Source organism: Equus caballus, chromosome 4, assembly GCF_041296265.1.
Source record: "Equus caballus isolate H_3958 breed thoroughbred chromosome 4, TB-T2T, whole genome shotgun sequence".
Taxonomy (NCBI): Eukaryota; Metazoa; Chordata; class Mammalia; order Perissodactyla; family Equidae; genus Equus; species Equus caballus.
Window position 1 is genome coordinate 34,905,864 of NC_091687.1, and position 14,146 is coordinate 34,920,009.

At 37.3% G+C, this 14,146-nt stretch overlaps 1 long non-coding RNA gene across 2 annotated transcripts; it reads right to left on the minus strand.

The window, feature by feature from the left end:
- Positions 1–3,248: 3,248 nt before the first annotated feature.
- On the minus strand, positions 3,249–8,965 carry LOC138923731 (uncharacterized). Of its 2 annotated transcripts, XR_011437794.1 has the most exons (4): positions 8,840–8,965; positions 8,452–8,535; positions 4,981–5,035; positions 3,249–4,837 (listed from the first exon to the last, which is right to left on the minus strand). It is a non-coding gene; the product is annotated as an uncharacterized lncRNA (long non-coding RNA). The 2 variants fall into 2 exon arrangements; XR_011437793.1 differs by lacking the exon at positions 8,452–8,535 and having other exon boundaries at positions 4,698–4,837; positions 8,588–8,956.
- Positions 8,966–14,146: the final 5,181 nt, after the last annotated feature.

Consider the following 14,146-nt stretch of genomic DNA (forward strand, 5'->3'; position numbering starts at 1 on the left):
TGTAATTTTTAAAAAATTTCCCATCTCACTTAGAGTTAATTTTTTTTTTTTTACCATGGCTTACAGGGAATAACCCTTGCTATCCCTCTGACCTAATTTATTATTAATCTCTCCTTCGTTACTCCATCCGTTACTCGGGATGCCTTGCTTTCCCTCAAACATGACAAACATGCCTCTACCTCAGGACCTTTGTACTTACTCTTCCCTCTGCCTGGCACAGTCTTTTTCTAGGTATCTGCATGACTCAGTCCTTCACTTTCTGTTGAACTCAACTCAAAAGTACTTTTATCAGAGAGGCCTTTCTTAATCACTCTATATAAAATAGCTCTGATCTCTATTATATACTACCTTACCCACATTACTAAATTGTCCATGCCTAACACAAGCTTACATGAAAAACACTTGTGTTTTCCAACTTGGAGTTTTATAAGAATACAAATTAAACATTAATATAAGCAAAAAATTACAAATGTACTCTGATGTCAATATTTAGTTTCTCTCTAGGGTTCTGGTGATATTCTTTATTCAGCATTAATAAGGAACTGCCACTTTTCCTCTTGCTTTTGGATGCCTCTTTGTCCAGGTTCATCTAATCCTCTTCTCTTTTCTATGATAATCTTGTTTCTTACATTGTAAATTTTTATATTTTCTCTGTTTATGGTCGTATATTACTATTTGCAGAATTTTCTTAGTTTTGCAGATGCAACTATTTGAAGTTCACTCTGAGTACAGTATTTATCAATTTATTTCTACAGCAGCATGCTTTTCCAAAAAATTATGCAAAATTCTGCTGTTTTCTGTTGAACAACAGGAAACATCCGTTATATATCAGACACTGTTCAAATATTGGAGATACCTAGAGTAATACACACAGCCAACAATCAAGTAGATAGGAATTAAGTTCCACCTCTTAAAAGAAAGCGTGCAGAAGAATTTGTGGACGTATTTTAAAACCATGACACATATAAACAGTTAAAAGTATGGCCGATCTCAGCACAAAGTATAGGAACTCTTCTGTGGCCATAAACAAATTGAAAAGGGAGAACGGAGATGTAAAGGAGCTGCCGAGGGCATCTGCTTATTAGAGAACCCTTATGGAATATACCTGTGAGCTGATTTTCCATCCTGTCTTGCAATAAGGTTATCTCATGTGACTATGTTGACCAATAAAATATGAATGAAAGTAGTGGGTATACTTTCTATGCCAAGATGAGTAACTATCCATTATGTCATCTTCCCTTTTCTCTTGCCTCTATGTAGCTGGTAGTGAAAAACTCCAAAATGTCAGAGTCACATGATAAAAGAAGTTTGGATTCCAAAACCATCATTTGGAGAGAACTGCTCAGGAATCCAAGCAGCACTGAACTTCATGTTCGTGAAAAAATATACTTTTATGAAGTTAAGCCCCTGAGATCTCAGAGTTGATCAGTTATAGCAGAATGCCTTGTTCACTCCAAATAATCCACAAATTTGTACTTTGAAGACGTGTTCTTCTGTAACAAAATCATAATGTATGCGGCAATGGTCAACAAACTTTTTCTGCAAAGGGCCAGGTTATATAAATTTTAGGCACTGAGGATTATATGGTCTCTGTTGTAACTACTCAACTCTCCTGTACTCAGCCGTGGACAATAGATAAATGAATAAACATGGCTGTGTTGCAATACCATTTTATTTGCAAAAACAGGCCCAAGGCCCACAGATTTGGCCCACAGGCAGTAATTTGCTGAACCATATCTTACACAGTGACAAGGAAGCTGATAATGAAAGATAGAGATGTTGTGATCCACGTTATTGAAGAGGAGCAGAATTTATCACCATATCACCAAAATATGCCTCTTTGGCAGAAGGATTATTTTAGGCTGATTATTTTTAAGAAACAGCAGATATAAGAAAAGCTCTGAAAAATGAGTAGATTTACTTTTTGTAAGAAAAATGTATATTTATAAGGTAATTTCCATTTGTAAGGGTGTCTCCCTCTCTGTACCGTGAAGAGAAGGATGATACTAAATCTCTAGAAACTCTTATTTATGGAGAAGGCAAAGACCTAACTCTGCATAAGAACCTTACCCTTGTTTACTGAGCTTTTCCTGGTTACCTCCCATAACTGGCTCCTCCCACCCCCAACATCATTTGTCTTTAGCTGGAGATGGTATTTAAGGTGATGGCTTGGGCCACTTGAAGGAGTTTACTCAGTTTTCCTGAGTATCTCCCATGTATACAGGAGGTATACATGTTATTAAACTTCTGTTTGTTTTTCCCATGTTAATCTGTCTTTTATTGTAGGCAGGTCTCAGATAAGAACCTAGGGGTAGAGGGAAAATTATTTTTCCTCTTCCACATTATGCAGTAGCAAAACTGTTGCTGCCATAAAATGGGAGGTCAACCATGTGCCTAGTGAGAGAGGTGATCTGGCAAAGTAATTTTAAAATCCCAGCAGTCGGATGTGCTTGCTAATGCTGGCTGAGTCTAATAATGTGTAGAAAGCAAAAAGTTAAACAAAAAAGAATGGAAAATGCAGTAAATAAAAATGAAATGAATATCAGGGATTTGAAGGACTGGAAAAGCTAACTATTTTCAGACCCCAAGAAAAGAGGTTAACTTTTAAATGGCTTTGAGCAACAAAGAGCTAGAAAAGCTTCTCACTTGCATAAAGTGAATCAGGAATCACAAAACCAGATTAAGAGAGTGGCCTTCACATTCACACTTTTAGGGCCACCACTGGGTTAAGAAAGGGACAAGGGGACCAAAAAGCAAAATTGAACAGGTGCTTACTAAATTTTTAAGGAATCTTCATTGCCAAAGAAATTATAAACCTAGATAAAAAAGCTTTAGGGTAGTAATAGACAATGGCAACCATGTTGTAAAACACTGTCCTAATTCTCTTCCCAGAGGACGGGATTAATTGCACTCTTCACCTATGATAAGTCCAGGCAAATATTGCACCCTCATCATTATTAGAAGACAAAGAATGCAAAAGTATTATGAATGAATAGAGAGCAAACATGAGACTATCAGTGCTTCAGTGCCATGCACCCCCACCCACCCCCATGCATCTCAGACTTTGTGGCAAGCAGAGGCAGAAAACTCTTGCAAGAAACACAGAGGAGGGACACTAGCTAAGGAGCTGGAGAGAAAGTTGAAGCAACCACAGGAAAGATGAAATCTACACTAAATTTGAAAATGTTACCGAACCTGAAGTGAATTCACTCACTTGTTGCACAGCAAGACAATTTCTGACACCGGGGGTGGTGGAAGAAAGTAGGAATTTTATTTTTGCACAGTGCTGAGCAAGGAGAGAGGGCAGCTAACACTGAAATCCCAAACTCCCCGAAAGCTAAAAGGAAGGATTTTATTTGGGGTTTTAGGGAGGGGAGGGGGAGCATATGGCCTTGCTGGTTGGAGCTTTCCCACCAGCCCATGTTTGGCCTTGAGACACTTACAGAGAGGAGAGAGCTTGTGACCTTGGCTAGTCAGCAGCTTTCCCACCAGCCCATATCTCTTTGCGGGAGGAGATAGTCCAGGTGCTTGTCCATGACAGTGTTTGTCTCCATGGAGGATAGTGGATTCTGGAGCCACGAAGCCAGAGAGTCAGCAGGGAATGAGTGTTTTGGTTTAACCCCATATATGCTGGGTTTAATGTGGGGAAACTGATATCAGGGTCGATATCAACTCCCCCTATTTTATGTCCATCCCTCAATCTTGAGGGATTTGGGGTGGCGACTGGTCTAGCTACTTCCTGCTGAAATGGGTGTAGGTTGTCTCATCTCATTGAACCAGTCTTTTAATAAGGCAATGATGCTGGTGGGCTCCTGAAGGTAGGCCTGTATCATGTAAGTAAGCAACCAGGTATTTAATAAGAGAAACAAAAAGAGAAAAACAAGGTTAATGGTTGGAGAAAATTATAAACCAGTTTCTGAGCCCAGGGGGCAGCCAATCAAGATTCCTAGAAGTCAGGGTTGAAGCATCTTTTGCAGTTTGAAATGTCTCTGATGGTGTCATCCAGCTTTCAGGTAGCTCTTTGAGTGGCTTACACAGCAGTAGACATGAATCTCTCTTAAGTTTATATTGGGTCTTCCAGCTTCAGTTTGTAAGGCTTTAGGAAAAAGGGCAGATTTAGTTTTCAATGACTCCAAATGAAAATAATGGGAAAAAACCCTGAAAATGTTAGTTTGGAGGTTTTTAGCCAGGTATTTCAGGAGATGAAGAATTCAAGATCCAGTCCAGATAACAGAAGTAAAACAAAAATTTCAAACAGAATTGAAAAACTAAAATTCAATATTTACAAACATGTATTATAGTTTCTATTGAAACATAATCTTCCTCCCTAGAATCACCCTCAATTTCACTAGACATAGCCAAATTAAGACTAACTGGTTTGCAAAATAAGTCTAGTTTTAATAAATTTGGCATAATTATTTACATAAGTACAGCAAGAATAGTAATTGATCATATAGGCTCTTTCACATCTGCTTTGCTGGAACCTTATAAGGAATCTCAGTTTGATCTTTAAAGGCCTCTCAAGGAAAGCCAAGCAAAGGACCTGTTATCACATTCTGCCTGCAGTACCTACAGATTTGGGTGAATTCTTCTCTTCGTGAGCTCCCCCAAAATATTCCTTGTACCTGCCAGAGGGAGCGACATTCTTTGCTCAAAAGTACCAGGTTACAGAACCCATAAACATAGTACCAGGCCAATATTTCCAAGTGGCTTTATTCCAGAATGTCAACCTTCATTCCTCAAAAGCTGCCTTGTTATATTTAAGCCCACATGTTTTTTTCAAATATTATGTTCCAGTCAAAGTCTTGGTAATATAACCAGTGTTTCCAATTGTGTCCTGTTAAAAGAAGAACAGATTCTTATTGGACTTATGCAAAAAACTATATTGCCATAAGAATAAGAATACTTACTCATCAGGGATTTTTACATTTTGGAGGGCTCAGAAAGGGAGGAAAAGACAAATGCTTCAATTTTGTTTACCAATTGCTGTAAGTCATAGTTCTTTAAGAGAATGGAGAAAAAGGTTTTCTTAACTCTGAAAAAAAGCAAAACATCAAAAATCAGTAATATCTCAGTTAAAAAGTCATAAAAATTACAATTATCCCTATCAGTTTATTCTGTCCTGCGTAATTGGTTCTTGATCTTAATTTTCTTTCAGCAGTTTGTGAGGTCATCAGTTTCTCTGTTGGAGTTCTGTAATTTTTACCTAGTTTAGTCTTACAATCTGAACGTTTATTGGAAACCTATATTCTAGAGTGTCAGAGTCCTTTCCATGAATTTCTCTGCAGATGAAACATATTTGCAAAAACATCAAAGTAAAACAGTCACGTTTATAAATAACAAAACATTAAAAAATTGTAATTGACAAAGGCATTTGACCATGTGTGTGATATACAACATTTTGAGGTAATAATCAGGATTATAGCCGACAATCAGAACAGATCAGATAGTTTTTAAAATACTTACATTAGTAACATTTATTTACATAATACCATTTAAGAAAGTTTATCATTATTTATTTGACAATGCTTCTCATGTAATTTAGCATACAAAATAAGCCGTGTTAGTTTAGCATTCTTTTCTTATAAGAAGAGAGCAAATTTCTCCGAGAAGTCCCAGGGGCCCTCTGAAAATTCCCAGAGAAACCTTCCCTCCTCTTCCAGGTCAAAAGAAAGCCTTTATTCAAGACTTGAATATTTGTGTGTCGGGGGGAAGCTTATTAAAAATATTAAAAGCTTTAAAACATTTATTCAGATAGGAAACAAAGTTCACTGCGAAACCACGCTCAGGTGTCTACTCAAAGTGACAACAGAAACAGTCAAGGGGAAGCAGAGTTAAAATAGTCAAAAAAAGCCTTTTTATAATCTTTCCATCAAGAGCAGATTAAAACTTTAGGAAAATTATCCTTTTAAGAAAGAGGAAACTAAGTTTTAATTTTGTATCAGTTTACTTTTGACATATAAGTTTATTTACGTAATTGAATTTACTTTAATCCTGGCCAACTTGACTATACATAAATCTCTTTAGGGCTTTACTTTTACAAACCTTTGGTTACTTTTTTACATTCAGAATTTGTCCCAGCACTTTAGGACAAATTTATCTTTCTCACCTCAAGAAACAAAAATATTTCTATTCTTTATATCTTTTTATTGAAAACATATATTTTACTTTCTTTGTATACAGACCTTTTAGAAATATATGTTTTCTCATAGAAAATTTTAAAGCATACATATAACATGTTTATCAATAAGCCTAAGCACTTTTTAGTCTCTTTGATATAAGAAACCAAAGGCAGACAAATATATGCTTAGTAGTTAACCATCAATATTTTATCTTATGTGTAAATGACCTAGGTACCCAATAAACGGTTATTATTTAATTTAACTTAGTAAAGCTATAAAATTTAAGTTACCAAAAAGATTTTGGAAGTTGTTTTTTAAGTACGCAGGCTATAAAACATAATTATTGTACTCAAAACTCTTACCCAGTTTTAACAATTACTCTTAAAAACTTCATGTGACATTACAGCAGTTAACTATCATCCTCAGTTGTTTTAAGTACATATATCATAATATGATTATTATACATATAATTACATATATAATTATTGTTAAAAAGTTTTTCCAAAAACTTTTATTTTTTTACATTGCTTTAGTTTACCTGTTCTTAACAATTATATTTAGATCATCTACGAAAACTCCATGAGACATTAAATAAAATTAGCTATTATACTGAGTTATGAGTTTTGCTGATACGTTTTGTAACAGAGATGACATGAGCTCATTTGACCAGTAAATCCAGGCTGTATGTCTGCATTATAGCCAATGCTGATAACTTTGAGGATATGTTCATTTTAAATGAAACCAGTAAACTTACACAGGGTTTCATTCATCAAAGATCATTTTATATCATGTTAAATAACTTTGTCTCTTAGAAGTTTTTGCATATTCATTAAAGACTGCATTCCATTATGAGAGATTTTGAATCCTCTTCTGAAACAGGTTTTCATAATGGTAATTACAATTCCAAATTATCTCAAAAGTTTGCTTATTTTTACTTGTTCAATTTTAGATCAGGAATTTTGGGGGAGTTGAAAGGAAGCTCAGCTTGCTGGGAAGCTCAGCAAGAGTAGACAAAAGCAGCAGATTTGGGTTGGTTGCTGGCATGTTTAATTATTTAATTATTTTCTCTTAAAGAGGCAGTAAAGTATTTCTAATTTTATTTGGAAGACTCAAAAGATTAAAACAGGCTCCCCATTGTTGCAGCTGGCTTTTCCAATTGCATACATTAGTTTGGGTAAACTGTAACTGGTCTGTTTAAGTATATTAATTTTTACAAAACTTTATCTTAGTTTTACTAACACTTATATTTTTAATTATAACTTACATTAGAATTCTATGAATAAGTTTTTGTATTACAATATTGTTCAGGGGAAGCATTCCCAATTAGACCTAACATTTATTCCCAAAGAAATCATCCAGGCAAAGTTGACATAACCTCTTCATATAATATTAGCTTAAATGCTTTAATCTTTATAGTTTTATTAATCTTAGTAGGCTAACTGTTGCCTCAAACAATTGCTGCACAGGTTTTTCACTCTGATTTCTGCCTCCTGACCTTTTAAATTTTTTAAGCTGGGGTAAATAGAACAGATTTGTCTGATGTCCTCTAATGTTGGGGAGCCAATATGGGGGTCCCTTTAGTCCATCCAAACTTAGGCAGTGTTTCATTAAAATCTTTGTTTTAACTTCATTCATATCTGTTCCATTTATCCTATTTTTCTTTTAATAACTAGCTAAAGATTTTCATCCTGTTGGGATGAGTCCTGTGATTCTTCCCTTTCTGATTTCTCTTTGTTAACTTAACATTTTCATTAGCATCTGTAAGACTACAAGAAGCTAAGACCCCAAGTTTGATTAGGTTCTTGAGACTAGTCATTATAGTTTCCTCTTAATTTGGTCTTTTCATAGGTACCAATAAAACAGTTGTTTATCATAAGAGCTCTCTAAAAAGTTTCCCAACTTAAGGATCCATTGTTTGGCCATTTTTTTCTCTCCGGAGTCTAAAGAATATTGTGGCCATGTGGTGTTACAAAAGAAAATCATCCCTCTTTAGACGTTGGCTTATAGCTATAGGTCGACCATCAGCCAAAGTTTTTCCCAAGGGTTTCTCTTAGGTGGAATAAATGCAGCACCTCCCATGTTAACACTTTTAAAAGGACAGACAAACAGACAACAACAACAAATACCAAACAAACACGCATTCCCAAAAACTCTCGGCCACAAATGGAAGCCAAAACAAAGACCAAGACCAAAAACCAAAGTGCTTCCAGTCCCAGCTTAGTCCATGTCCTACACTCGGTGGACGCCCAACAAATGAAGATCTGCCATGCAGGTCTTCCCAGATGAGCAAGGACAAGGGGCCTCGGTTGTGCACACCCGGGGGACTTACCAAAATTTGGCCGGGGTGTCACAGTGACTTCAAAGCAAACAGAGCCCAGAGGGCTGCCAAGGTACCCATTATTTCCGGCCGGTCCTGTTGGAAAAGGTTAACACAAAGACAAAGAGAAAAACTACCAGATACTTACAAGAGATGTCTTCCTAAGTCCTAAACCCAGTTTCTTCCACCACCAAAGCAAAAGCGCCTTGGGCCAATGACATCTGACTAGCAGCCAGCCACTTGGGGCTGTCCCTGAGACAAGGGGCTCAGGCAGCTTCAGGACAGCTTCCAAGAGAGGCCGTTAGCCAGAGGCCGGTGTGCCACAGGCGAGACATCCACCTGGGACATTGTCCCCTTTGGGTCGCCAAATTGTTACTGAAGCTGAAGTGAGTTCGCTCACCCGTTGCACAGCAAGACAATTTCTGACACCGGGGGTGGTGGAAGAAAGTAGGAATTTTATTTTTGCACAGTGCTGAGCAAGGAGAGAGGGCAGCTAACACTGAAATCCCAAACTCCCCGAAAAGCTAAAAGGAAGGATTTTATTTGGGGTTTTAGGGAGGGGAGGGGGAGCATATGGCCTTGCTGGTTGGAGCTTTCCCACCAGTCTGTCTTTGGCCTTGAGACACTTACAGAGAGGAGGGAGCTTGTGGCCTTGCTGGTCAGCAGCTTTCCCACCAGCCCATATCTCTTTGCGGGAGGAGATAGTCCAGGTGCTTGTCCTTGACAGTGTTTGTCTCCATGGAGGATAGTGGATTCTGGAGCCAGGAAGCCAGAGAGTCAGCAGGGAATGAGTGTTTTGGTTTAACCCCATATATGCTGGGTTTAATGTGGGGAAACTGATATCAGGGTGGATATCAAAAATACTAGGGGGAAAAAGCAAACAGCAGATCACACAACAAACTGAAAGGAAGGGATTTCAAGGTATGTGCTCTTAAAGAGCGAAACACCATAGAGACAAGCATGGGATTTAAAGAAATAGACTACATTTCAGGCATCCAATTTAAAGAGGTAAATTATTTAATGCGGCAAGCTTCTTAATCAGCAAATGTAACTTTACTGAGTTTCATGGAATAATCAAAGGAACAACGTGATAATACAGGTTCATTAACGGGATATTCACAAGCTAGTTCAGAGACTGCTATTTTCGATTGAGCATTGGTGTCTTTTGGGAAGGCAAAACATTTTTTATTTATTTAGATGTGTTTGCCTGTCTTACCCAAGACTTGTGAGATTCAGTCTCTATATGTGCTTTCATCTCTCCTTCTGCACCATGCCTAATCACAAATGCTCTGTTTTTGTTGTTTATCTCCCTAACCCAGTTATATATGTCCTTCCGTCTATCATTAAAATAACATAGTTATTTAGCCTTCTTTTTCATTTAAGTCTTGGTCATGCTGGCATTGGTGTTGTAATCATTCTGGTTTTCTTTTCTGTATCTGAACACTTAGAAAACATAGTCACAATATTTCCAATGTTAAAAAGTAAACTAGAACCATCTCCATACAACAGCAGTTAATCCACCAAGTCAAAGAACGCCTGCTATCATTCCCAATTTTACAATACACTGAAGTTGCACACAAGTCACATCAGAGTGATGCAACAATGAATAATTATTGTGAACAACAAATCATGGTTGCCATTATCAGTCATCAGAGACAGCAACATTAGAAACAGTGACCACTTTCATGCATAATCTCACCTGTACCCATTTGACACTAAAATGAAAGACAAAGAAGCTTCTAAGCAAGAATATAAACATGAAAAAATAGTTTACCCTACTTCCTTTTAGAAGTAGGGCTGCAAGAAAGAAAAATATAAAATATTCTTTTCATAAGCAACTGGGAGACTTCGGATTATAAAGACACACTAGCATGTACCTGTTGAACAGAATGCTACACAAAAAGGCAATGAGGCATTCTCTTTTTGTATAGAACACAATAGAGCACAGAGAGTTTACCACATTCCACAACTCAGGGGCACCTGAACAGCTGCACTTGGCCTCTGCAAGGCCCACATGCTAGTGAGGCAGCAGGAATGTAAAAATGCTCAATGGCAGCCAGACCCTTGAAGAAGAGAGAGCAGGATTGATAGAGGTAGCTGTGCCTAGGAGAACCTCAAAGGTGCCCCTCTAAAGCTGGAGTGCCAAGCAGATACCAGGGCTCTAGAGTGGTGTTATATGCCTAAAAGATGGCAATTTATAGAGGTACTTCTGATTTTAAGTGGTTAGTGAATTAAAATTGTCAGCATTTTTTCCCCTTCTTTGGCCATAAATTAGTAATTCTCCCTGAAAAAATGTTTCTTCAAGTCAATCCTTATTCCCAAGTAAGTGGCAACACACAGGGTAGAAGTAGCATGCAGAGAGCTGCACAGGAGATCAAGTTCCTTTTCATGAAAGTCTCACCGTATCCTACAACCTCAGAGGAAATCAGTTGAGAGAGATCCAGAAACTGGATGAAAAGAGCCTCCACAACAAGGAACAAGGAAGGGGATGGAAGAGGCAGAGATACAGTCCTACTGAGGAAAAAAGCACACTCTAGTGGCATTTCATGGTCAGGAACAATCTCAAAAGTATAGGGCAGGCTTTTCCCTGAAGCTCAAGGGATTTGAGCTCCACATTAGGCAACCTAGCTCTTAGACCCAGCATGGGAGAGATGAGACCCTAAAACACCTGGTTCTGAAAACCAACAGGAACATACCCAGGAAAACTGTAGAAAAGGAAAGGAAAACCCACTCTTAAAGGGCTCATGCACAGACTCAATCTGTTCAGAAACCAGCACAAAAACACCAGATAGAAAAGCACGTAGTCCATAGGCAAAGGAGACACACTTACTAAGCTTGGAGTGCCTCTCAGAGAGGCAAGAGGCAGCTGGAACTGCCCCTGCAGAATGAGTCACTGGCAACAGCCATTTTTGTCAGCTCATTCAGCTGTGCTGATGCTAGTACTGGCAGGTGCCATTTTGGAATCCTCCCTGTAGCCTATTAGCATGAGGACATGCCCCACCCAGCAGCACACCCAAGGCAGTAATACACCAGCAGGCTGCACAGCCAGTCCACTCTGTGGGCCTGCCCCAAGACTAGTGTGCCCATAGCAGTCATGTGCTGCTGACTCTCACAGCCAGCCTGCCCCACATACCATTTCTGCAGCAATCCCAGTCTCATCACAACAGAAGGGCAAATGCAGCCCACATAGGGGACAGCCCTGGCACATCTAACTATTGACCAGAGGGGAGCATGCTGCTGGACCCCACAGAACATCTCCTACATAAGGCCACTTCTCCAAGATTGGGAGATATAGCCGATCTACCTAATACATAAAAATAAACACAGATAAGTTGGAAAAATGGGGAGATAGAAGAATATGTTCCAAATTAAAAAACAAGACAAATAATCAGAAAAATAACTCAACAAAACAGAGATAAGTGATCTATCTGATAATGAGTTCAAAGTAATGGCCATAAGAATGCTCACTGAATTCAGAAGAATAATAGATGAACAAGATGAAAACTTCAACAGAGTTTGAAAATATAAAAAAGAACCAATCAGAGGTGAAGAATACAATAACTGAAATGAAAAATTCCCTAGATGGAATCTACAACAGAGTAGATGATACAGTAGAAAAGATCAGTGATCTGGACAACAGAGTAGAGGAAATCACCCAACATGAACAGAAAAACAAAAAGAATTTTAGAAAATGAAAATAGTTTAAGGACCTTTGGGGCAACATCAACCAACTTAACATTCATGTTATAGGGGTCACAGAAGGAAATAGTGAGAGAAAGGTGCAGAGAACATATTTGAAGAAATAATAACTGAAGATTTCCCTAACTTGTGGAAAGAAACAGACATCCAGATGCAAGAAGCAAAGAGAGTCTCAAACAAGATGAACCCAAAGAAATCCATACCAAGACATATTATAATTAAACTGTCAAAAGTTAAAGATAAAGAGTAATCTTAAAAGCAGCAAGATAAAAGCAACAATTTATGTACAAAGGACCTCCCATAAGACTATCAGCTGACTTTCAGTAGGAACTTTGCAGCCTAGAAGAGTGTGGCACAATATATTCAAAATTCTGAAAGCAACAAAGCTACAACCAAGAATATTCTACCCAGAAAGTTATCATTCAGAATAGAAGGAGAAAGAAAGTTTTTCAGACAAGCAAAAACTAAAGGAGATCATAAACTGGCCTTACAGGAAATGTTAAAGGGAGTTCTTTAAGCAGAAATGAAAAAGCCATAAACAGGAATAAGAAAATTATGAAAGGAAAAAATCTCATGAGTAACTGCAAACATATAGTAAAGGTAGTGGATCAATCGCTTATAAAACTAGTATGAAGACTAAAAGAAAAAAGCAGTAAAATCATCTAAATCTACCAGAAGTTAAGAGATACACAGAATTAAAAGAGGTAAAATATGACATAAAAATTATAAAACAATTCAACAAGAGGATATAGCACTTGTAAATATCTATGCACCCAAAATAGGAGCACCTCTATACTAAAAGCAAACATCAGCAGACATAAAGGGAGGAATAAACAGGAACACAATAATAGTGGGGGACTTTAATACCTCACTTACATCAATGAACAGACCATTCTGACAGAAAATCAATAAGGAAACATTGGCCTTAAATGATCCGTTAGACCAAATTGACTTAATAGGTATGTACAGAAAACTCCATCTCAAAGTAGAATACACATTCTTCTCTAAAGCACATGGAACATTCTCCAGGATAGATCACATGTTAGACTACAAAACAAAACACAATAGCTTTTGGAAGACTGAAATCATATCCAGCATCTTTTCCAACAACTACAGTGTGAAACTAAAAATCAACTACAAGAAGAAAATTTTAAAAAATACAAACCTAGAACCTAAACAACATTCTGCTAAACAACCAATGGGTCAATGAAGACATCAAAGAGGACATTGAAAAAATTGAGACAAATGAAAATGGAAACACAATTGTCTAAAATCTATGGGAGGCAGCAAAAACAGTTCTAAGAGGGAAGTTCACAGCTATACAAGCCTATCTCAAGAATCAAGAAAAATCTCAAATTTTACACCTAAAGGAGCTAGAAGAAGAAAAACAAACAAAGAACAAAGTTAGTAAAGGAAAGGAAATAATAAAGATCAGAGTGGAAATAAATGAAATAGACACTGAAAAAAGACAATACAAAAAAAATCAACGAAATTAAAAGCTAGTTCTCTGAAAAGTCAACAAAATTGATAAACCTTTAACCAAACTCATCAAGAAAAAAAGAGAGAAGGCTCAAATAAATAAAATCAGAAATGAAAAAGGAGAAGTTACACCACAGACCCAAGACCACAGAAATACAATGGATCATAAGAGATTACTACAAACAATTATATGCCAACAAATTGGACAACTTAGAAGAAATGGATAAATTCTCAGAAAAATGCAATCTTCCAAGACTGAATCAGGAAGAAAGAGAAAATCTGAACAGACTGACTACTAGTAATGAAATTGAATCAGTAATCAAACACCTCCCAACAATCAAAAGTCCAGGACCAGACAGCTTCACAGGTAAATTCTACCAAACATTTAAAGAAGAGTTAATACCTATCCTTCTCAAACTATTCCAAAAAATTGAAGAGGAAGGATCCCTTCCAATCTCATTCTGCAAGACCAGCATTACCCTGATACCGAAATCAGACAAAAACATTACAGAAAAGAAAGTTATTGGTC